Source organism: Phyllostomus discolor, chromosome 3 (assembly GCF_004126475.2).
Source record: "Phyllostomus discolor isolate MPI-MPIP mPhyDis1 chromosome 3, mPhyDis1.pri.v3, whole genome shotgun sequence".
NCBI lineage: Eukaryota > Metazoa > Chordata > Mammalia > Chiroptera > Phyllostomidae > Phyllostomus > Phyllostomus discolor.
In genome coordinates, this window is record NC_040905.2 from 83,084,520 (window position 1) to 83,094,024 (window position 9,505).

Sequence of the window (9,505 nt, forward strand, 5' to 3'; positions counted from 1 at the left end):
TAAATGGACTAATTCTAACATTCATTCATAGAAATGATTACTGCTGTAGTAGTTGTAGGTGATTTAAAAAAATTCTTGGTTCTACAATTAACAGGTTTTTTATTTTAAGGAGGAGCTTTCCTTTTCTCCCCCTGTTCAATTTTTAAATTATTTCAGTATGACCTCATGGATACCTCATCTTTCTATTTTATATTTTTATTGTGTATTTTTACTGTTTTATTGTGTCTATTATTGGCTTATAAGGTTCACAATAGACATCTTTATCACTGTCTGACCTCAAGCAGTAGTATACCACTTTACATATGGTCTAAATACCTTAGTATGCACACTTCAATTTGCTTCCTCCCAGTCCTCGTACTGTTTGTTTTTCACGTGTGTTTTATTTCTACATGTAACCCTATAATACATTGTTATTGTTTTTACTCTGTTAGTCCATTTGTCTTCTTACATGTTTATGTTTTTCTCTATTTCCTTGAACATCTGGAACATTAATAGTTGTTTTACTGATCTTGTCTGTAGTACTCAACTTGGATCAATTTTTATCCCGAGAGGACATTTGGCAACATCTGGAGATACTTTGGGTGTAACAACTGGGGACAGGGACTATCTAGTGGATACAGGCCAGGGATACTGCTAAACATTCTACAATATATACAACAAAGAATTATTAAGCTCAGCATGTCAACAACGCTAAGGTTGGGAAACCTTGATCTAGGGTTCCTTTGGCCCCACTATTGAGGAGCTAACTAATGCTTTGTTTATTAGGAAATCTTTCTGTTGTGTCTGGTGAGACACAAGCTATTCCTGAGACTGTGTAAGTTTTGGGACGGTTCCACCAACCCCTGCCTAGTGATTTTCCCCCCTGGCTTTGGTAGATTCTTCATACGCATTACACAGAGCAGTCTTACACCATCAACTTGAGGGGGCCCTTCTATAGCTCTAGAGAGCACTTTCTGTGCATCTTCTTTGTCTATATTTTTTCATACAGAATGTCATCACATTAGCCTATCTAGACATCTTTTCAATAAGGCCACTGAGTTATTTGGGGGTTCCTTTCCCTAGCACTACAGTTTGGAAACTCTTCAGGTACTGAACTTAAGCTCTCAATTCATTTGTTTTCTTTTGGTTATTAATATCCTGTACAACTTTTTGTTCATTGTCTGAAAATCTTTGTTTTACATACTTATTCAGTTTTCTAGTTGTTTAATGTAGAAGGGCAATGTTTCTGGTACTACATAATGATCAGAAATAGAAGTCCAGCGCTGGCTGGTGTAGCTCAGTGGATTGAGCTTGGGCTGCGAACCAAAGTGTTGCAGGTTCGATTCCCAGTCAGGGCACATGCCTGGGTTGCAGGCCATGACCCCCAGCAACCACACATTGATGTTTCTCTCTCTCTCTCTCTCCCTCTCCCTTCCTCCCTCCCTTCCCTCTCTAAAATAAATAAATAAAATCTTAAAAAAAAAAATAGAAGTCCATTGTTTAACACTCAACTTGTCCTTAACCAGTGGGAGCCTTCTCAGGCTATCTCCTGTGTCCTTTTGACATTTATTATCCACAGTATATTTACTTATTTTCTCAACCCTAGAATACAAAGAAGTTGGTTTTAGAATTGCTAATGATGCTTCTGCAAACAGAAGTCTACTAACCAAAATTTATGTTTAAAGTTCTTTTTTCTTTAGCCTGAGGGCATATGGTCTTAAAACTTAAGTTTGAAAGTTATCTGGGATGATTTCAGTGAAAATGATAGACTAAGAACACCCAGAAATTCTTCTTGCCATTAAAAGCAATGAGAAAACTGCCCATATTGTCAGAATCAACTTTTCCAGAGCTAAGGAATTAACCAAAAGGAATATTTTTCAAGCAAAATTGGATGAATCTTGATAAGAACAGTGGTCTTTGTGACATTTTAACTTGTCCTGTTCTCATCCTCCAGTTCTCATATCCATGGTCGCCTTGAGGACTAGCAGCTGACAGTCACTGGGGGTGGCAGAACAGCTTCGGACCTTCAAAGATACATTCTCTTAGAATTGTCGTCATTTCACCACTTTGGGAGTTCTCTGGAAGACCTTGCCTGAAAATCTGTCTTGACTAATAAGAGCTTTCCCTGTGCATAAAGCCCTTCTGAGATCACTTTTTTGAAAACAGTGCTTTGTTTAACATCACAGCTGCCTGAGGCAGTGAGTAACAGTTGGGGCAAACAAGAAGTTCATCAAAAGGCTTAAAAGGAAATTCAAAGAAGTCAGTGTCCTTAGGAAATCTGGTAAGTTCTGACCCATCTCCTGGAACTAGGGAAGTCACATGTATGAAAGACCACATGAGGGTCAAGAAAAAACTGAAGATACCCTGAACTCTCACCTCTGGTTGGCCTGCACAATATGTTAATATATTTCTCACTGATTGAGAACAAACTTACATGTCAAAAGGACACAGGAGATAGTTTATACAAGAAATGAAAGTTAAGGTGGAATTGTCAACTTTCTAGCTAAGTGTTAAAGGTGTACCCCAACATACACACAGGGCCCTATGAAGAAAATCAGGGAAGTATTGATTCCAGGCATTTAAGGAACACTCTGTCCAGTTATTAGTGTACTACTAAGCAAATGAAGCAAAGGCTTTAGTGGTCATACACAACAAAGAATACTGACTTCACAAAAATAATTCAAAAAAGTCACTAAACAAAAACCAGTAACAACCAGACATGGGGAGAGGGGAATATCTGATTTCTGGGGTCGCAGTATTGTATTTAAAGTGCCCAGTTTTCAAGAAAACATTGTAAGACATGCAGAAACAAAGTATGGCCCATATACGAAGGAAAAAGCAATCAGTGGAATCTGTTGAGGAAGCCCAGACTTTGGATTTATTCAGCAGGGACATTAAGCTAATTTAAATATGTTCAAAGAACCAAAGGGAATCATGTCTAAAGAACTAAAAGCCTGAGAACAATGTCTCACCAAATAAAGAATATCAATAATGAGGTAGAAATGATAAGTAACAAAAAAACTTATGAGCTGAAAAATACAATAACTGAAACAAGATTCAACGGAAGAGCTCAATAGCAGGCAAAAGAAAGATACGGTGAACCAAAATATAGGTCAGCTAAGATTATTCAGTCTGAGGAACAGGAAAAAAAATCAAAACAGATGCACAAAGACTTGTGGGATACCATCAAATGTACCCACATACGCATAATGAGCGTCTCGTGTGACCCCACATTTCCACTCAGCTGAATGCCTTAAGAGAATTGAAAATATGTTCAAACAAAAACTTGCACATGAATGTTCATCATAACATTCTTAATAGTTAAAAAAAAAGAGGAAACAACCCAAATACCCAACTGATGACTGCATCAACAAAATACATAGTAAATATAGTTGCCTCTTGAACACAGGTTTGAACTGCATAAGTCCATTCAATATGCAGTTATTTTTAATAATGGACTGTGCTGTTGGTGATCTTTGGTTAGGAGTCTATGCAGAGAGCCAACTGTATACATTGATCTATGCCATTTATATAGGGGACTTGAATATCTGTGAATTTTGGTATCCACAGGAAAGCAGAGATCCTGGAACGAATCTCCTGTGGGTACTGAGGGGCAACTAAGATTTTGGGGAGTCAAAAGTTATACACAGGTATTTGTGCAGGGGGTTGGCACCTCTAACCCCCATGTTGTTCAAGGGTCAACTGTACATACAATGGAGTATTATTCATTCATAAAAAAGATAGTATTGGTATACACAATGACATATATTAACTTTGAAAACATCATGTTAAGAAAGAAGCCAAAAACAGAATATGGTTCCACCTACATGAAATGTTCAGAATAAGTAATAGCATAGAGACCAAGGTAGGCAGTGATTGCTAGGGGCTGGGTGAGGGAGGCGTAGTGAGCGAATGCGAATGGTATGGCATTTCTTTCTGGATTGGCAAATGTGCTCTGGAGTTGCATGAACAGTTTCTGCTACAAAAACCCACTGAATTGTGCATTTTAAAATGTGAATATTATGGTATGTGAGGTGTATCTCACTTTTTAAAATATTAATGAAAAAGTTACCTGAGTTAGTGCTTTCTTCTTTCTTCTATGTAATATGTCATTTGCAATGCAGTTTAGGTTGTATTTCTCTGATGTGTTTTCTTTTTAAGGATTTATCCCTCTGTCTCACTAATTCAATTTATATTTGTTCATATGTATGTGAAGCATTAGCATTCTTCTATAACTCAAAGCCACACAAACCACTGGACTCAGAGAAGTGGCAGCTCCCTGCTTTCAACCTCATTCCAATCCATTCTCTGTAGGTAATCAATCTCATTAGCCACTGGTGCATCTATTCTGGTTGTGTTTTGATTTGCACAGATAAATGAATGTATGCATATTTTGTTACTTCCTCTTTTTTGTATAAGAAGTAGCATGGCCTAGATACTGTTGTGAACTGAATTTTTAATTAAAAGTATCCTGGAAATCACTGTCCATTGAATTCTTCATTTAAAGCAAAACAAACAAAAAAGCTTTATAGCACGCCATTTGAGTAAACCAACCACTCATCGAGTTTATTCAACCACTCATCGAGTATGGATATATAGGTTATTTTTCATATTTTGCCGTTACAACGTTGCAAATAAAATATGAAAAGCTGATGCATTTTCATATTCTGGGTATGTTCCTAGAGGTAGGAATGTTATAGCAGAAGGTAAATGCATAAACAGTTCTGTTTAAAAATTGACGTATCAATTTTTATTTCCACCAGCAGTGTGATGAGAGGCATGTTTCTCTACAACATCTCCAACAGAGGTTTTGGTGTTTTACATTGTTATTTTTGCCAGATGGATAAGGGAGAAATTACCTTACCTCAGTATAGTTTTACTGTGTCTTTTTCTTAAAGAGGTACAATTGAATACTTTTTAATTTTTAAGAGCTGTTTTTAAATCAGTTTTCATGAATTTTCTATGTCTTGCCCATTTTTCCTTTGGTAAGGAGTTATTTTTTGTTCTTGCCTTTTTCCTCTTAATTTTTAGGATTTAATTTTATATTATGGAAACTAGCCCTTTATGTGTTACATGTATTGCAAATATTTTTCCAAATATGTCAGTTGTCTTTTGATGTTATGTTTACTTTTCTAACGTGTTTGTCTGCCTCTCACTGTATGTGTCAGATGTATCAGTTTCTCTTTCCACTTTCTTCTATTTCATTTTTGCATACAGATTTGGAATCATAGTTAGGAAATCTTTCCCTACTATTGTTTGCTTTTAACTGTATTTGATGTCATTGTTGCAGCCCCTGCTTTCTCAGTGTTTCTGTTTCCCTGGAATACCTTTGACCATCCTTTTATCTTTAGCCTTTTTTTGGCGTGTCTCTTGATTAGAGTTAGGTCTTTATGAACCAAGTTGAAAATCTTTCCTTTTAATAAGCAAATTAAAACTCTTCCACAGTTGGTGATATGTTTGCTTTCAGTTGTCATATTTATGCTGTAATTATTGTACTTACTATTTCTCTTCATGATGTGTTTGCTGTGGGGTTTTTTTAATTCTTAAAGTTGGTATTTACAGAGATTAATGTTTCTGTTCTTGTAGTGGTATTTGTGCTTACACTTCCTTAGTGCCCTTAGTTCCTTATTTATTTTATTCACAATTTGTACTGTCCATTTTTAATAACATTTCTTAATTTTTTTACTTGTCTAAATCATGGTTAGTAAGTGTATTCTGCTTTTCTCATTCCATCTCCACCCCCCTCTCATTTTTGGTTGCATTGTTTTTATTTCATTGGAACATACAGCACACAACATAGATCATTATTACAGAACATTATTCTGCTGTCCTTGCTCTGACCTTAATTTTAACCTTATTTTTATAATTAACTTATATTAAAGCTAGATTGCTAACCTTTTCCCAGTCATCTTTTGTTTGTATGAAGTTCAGCTTCTAGTTTCCTCAAAACAGGACTCCTGGAAAGAATTCTTTGAGCCTTGGTATTTAAAATATTTTCCTTGGTTTTCATACTTAGGTCATGACTGGATCTTAGAATTATGGCTTTCTCAGTGATTCTACCCCACTTCCTTGTGGCAGATGAACTCTTTGTATCTTTAGTAATTCTTTTTTAAAAAACATTGCATTAATTATGCTATTAACAGTTGTCCCATTTTCCCCCCTTTATTCCCCTCTGCCCTGCACCCCCACCTTCCACCTGTATCCTCCCACCCTTAGTTCATGCTCATGGGTTGTACATATAAGTTCTTCGGCTTTTACATTTTCTATACCATCCTTAATCTCTCCCTGTCTAATTTGTACCTACCATTTATGCTACTTACTCCCTGTACCTTTTCCCCATTCCCCCCTCCCCCTTCCCACTGATAACCCTCCGCGTAATCTGCATTTCTCTGATTCTGTTCCTGTTCTAGTTGTTTGCTTAGTATTTGGTTTTATTTTTTTTTAAGTTCGGTGGTTGATAGTAGAGAGTTAGTTGTCATTTCACTGTTTATATTTTTTATCTCTTTCTTAGATAAGTCCCTTTAACATTTCATATAATAAGGGCTTGATGATGATGAAGTCCTTTAATTTGACCTTATCTGAGAAGCACTTTGTCTGCCCTTGCATTCTAAATGAAAGCTTTGTTGGATAGAGTAATCTTGGATGTAGGTCGTTACCCTTCATGACTTGGAATATGTCTTTCCAGCCCCTTCTTACCTGCAAGTTTTCCTTTGAGAAATCAGCTGACAGTCTTCAGAGAACTCCTTTGAGTTGACTGTCTGCTTTTCTCTTGCTGCTTTTAAGATTGTCTCCTTCTCTTCAGTCTTGGGTAATGTAATTATGATGTGCCTTGGTGTGTCCTTCCTTGGGTCCAACTTTTTTGGGATTCTGAGCTCTTGGATTTCTTGGAAGTCTATTTCCTTCACCAGATTGGGGAAGTTCTCCTTCATTATTTGTTCAAATAAATTTTCAATTTCTTGGTCTTCCTCTTCTCCTTCTAGGACCCCTATGTTGGATGTTGGAACATTTAAGGTTGTCCTGGAGGTTCCTAAGACTCTCCTCATTTTTTTGGATTCTAGTTTCTTCATTCTGTTCTGGTTGAATGTTTATTTCTTCCTTCTTCTCCAGGCCTTTGATTTGAGTCCCACTTTCGTTCTTGTCACTGTTGGTCCCCTGTACATTTTCCTTTACTTTACTTTTCATAGCCTTCACCTTTTCCTCTATTTGGCAACCATACGCAACCATTTCTGAGCATCTAGATTACCAGTGTTTTGAACTGTGCATTCGATAGGTTGGCTATCTCTTCATTGCTTAGTTGTATTTTTTCTGGAGCTTTGATCTGTTCTTTCATTTGTGTCAGTTTTGTGTTTGTTTTGTTTTGTTTTGTTGTCGGTGCCTGTCACGAAGTAAGGTATGGAGCCTTAGGTATTCACCAGGGCGGGGCAACACACTTTGCTGTGTTTTGGTGCTGTATGTGGGGGAGGGGTCAGAGAGGGAACAGGTCCCCTTGCTCAGCTCTCAGCTGGCTTTCAGTCATTTCCCACACTACCCACAAGCAAATTAGGCCCTTCTGGTGCTGATTCCTGGGTGGGTGGGTTTGTGTACATTCTAGGACCTTTGGGTCTCTCCAGTGAACTCTCCTGTGAAGCTGGGAGTTTCTCCTGCTACCTCAACCCCCACAGGTTTTTTCAGTCAGGTTTTGAGTCTTTATTTCCCTGTGCTGGAACCCTGGGTTGCATGGTCTGTCTCACTATCCAGTTGTTCCAGTTTATCTGCATGCAAATGTGGGACCGCCCAGTCTACCAGCTGCCATCCAATCTGCCAGCCACCACCTTGCCGCAAGTCCTTTCTGCCCAGCTGCCCGACTCCACCCGTCCTACTGATCTGGATGAATGTTTGTTCTTTAACTCCTTGGTTGTCAGACTTCCATACAGTTCGATTTTTTGGCAGTTCTGGTTGTTTTTTGCTTTTAAATTTGTTGTCCTTCTTTTTGTTGTATGAGGAGGCAAAGTGTATCTACCTACACCTCCATCTTGGCCAGAAGTGTGTTAGTGATTCTTACTTGGGAGTGTTTCTTGCCCCTTCCCAAGTTAGGACATCTATCTAACAGTCCAGGTACAGAACAGTTTCCTGACACTTTCCAGGGGTGGAGTGTTTTTCCTTTTACCTTTGTCACAGTGAGTTTTTACCTGTGCCCTGATTGGCAGTGTTTAATGACCTTATAGTAGCTTACAGCTTTTTTCTCAGTAGGGAAGGAGGATCCTGGTGGGCATTTGTCTTCCCTGCAGCAGCAGTGGTCTCTCCTCTTTCAGGCCTGCCCCACCAAGGAAAGGTCTATCTCTGTGCTGTCCACTGTCTTTCTCTTGAGTGCCCAATGTAGGTCCATAGAACTCCCATACCCTGAAAAGTTTTTGACATCCCTAAATAATTCTATATATTCAACTAGTACTTTTTTAAAGGTTTATGTTTACTTTTACCTTGTACTGGGATTTACCCATGTGTGTCCTGACAGAGACTGGCAAACTGCTTAATCAATCAATACAAAAGTGATGTGCATCCATCAGCCCCTTTTAAAGTTCAGTGGAGTCATGTGACTGAAGAATTGCTTAAGTGGGAGGGAAGAGAGGTAGGGGGAGGTAGAAGAAGGTGATGGGGGGATAAATGGTGATGGAGAGAGACTTGACTTGGGCTAGTGAACACAATATGCAGATGATGTGTTATAAAATTGTACACCTGAAACCTACATAATTTCATCAACCAATGTCACCCCAATAAATTCAATAATTTTTAAAAATTGCTTAAGTGGAATATAGGTGAAAGTTAAATAACCACTTTCATACAGGTCACGCCAATCAAATCTATATTTCATGCTTCTTTTATCCCTCAGCTGATGTCAATTCCCAGGGAGATTTTTGAAGACCCCATTGTTAACATGAAGAAACAACCTTCAGGCTGGGAACCTAAGTGACAAAGAATCACAGTCATCAATGTTTCCTCCACTTACACCAATTAGATTTAAGTTATCATAAAAGAAAATACTGTGTTAAACCATGGAGAATTGAGAAGGGTTTTTTTTTGTTTTTGGTTTTGGTTTTGTTTTTTTTTTTTTGATAGTACAGATATCACTACTCTGATGCAGAAACTTGTACTAGAAAAGGAGGCCACTATAAAAAAAATCCAAAACATGGCATTGGTCCGGCAGACAGTCAAGATGAAAGTTAATATCCGGGAATGGAAAACTGAAGATTTGTGTCATGCAGTGACAAAACAATTTTTAAATGGCCATTTGTAATTGGAATGTGGGTCACATGTCCAGGGACCCCATTGCTCTAGGAAAGGAGGTTGGGAAATGGAATGCTGGTGGTTAGTGTTGATTGTTACTACCTACATTTATCAAGGTGATAGAAGAAAGAGACATGGAATGTGGCAATAATTTGTTAAGTTGCTAGCAAGAAAAAAAAGTAAAAGGATGGAATAGCATGTAGTCCTCAAAGATAAGTGATTCTGCTCAAAGGTTCATTAGACTTCTGGCTCCAGCCCAGACCTG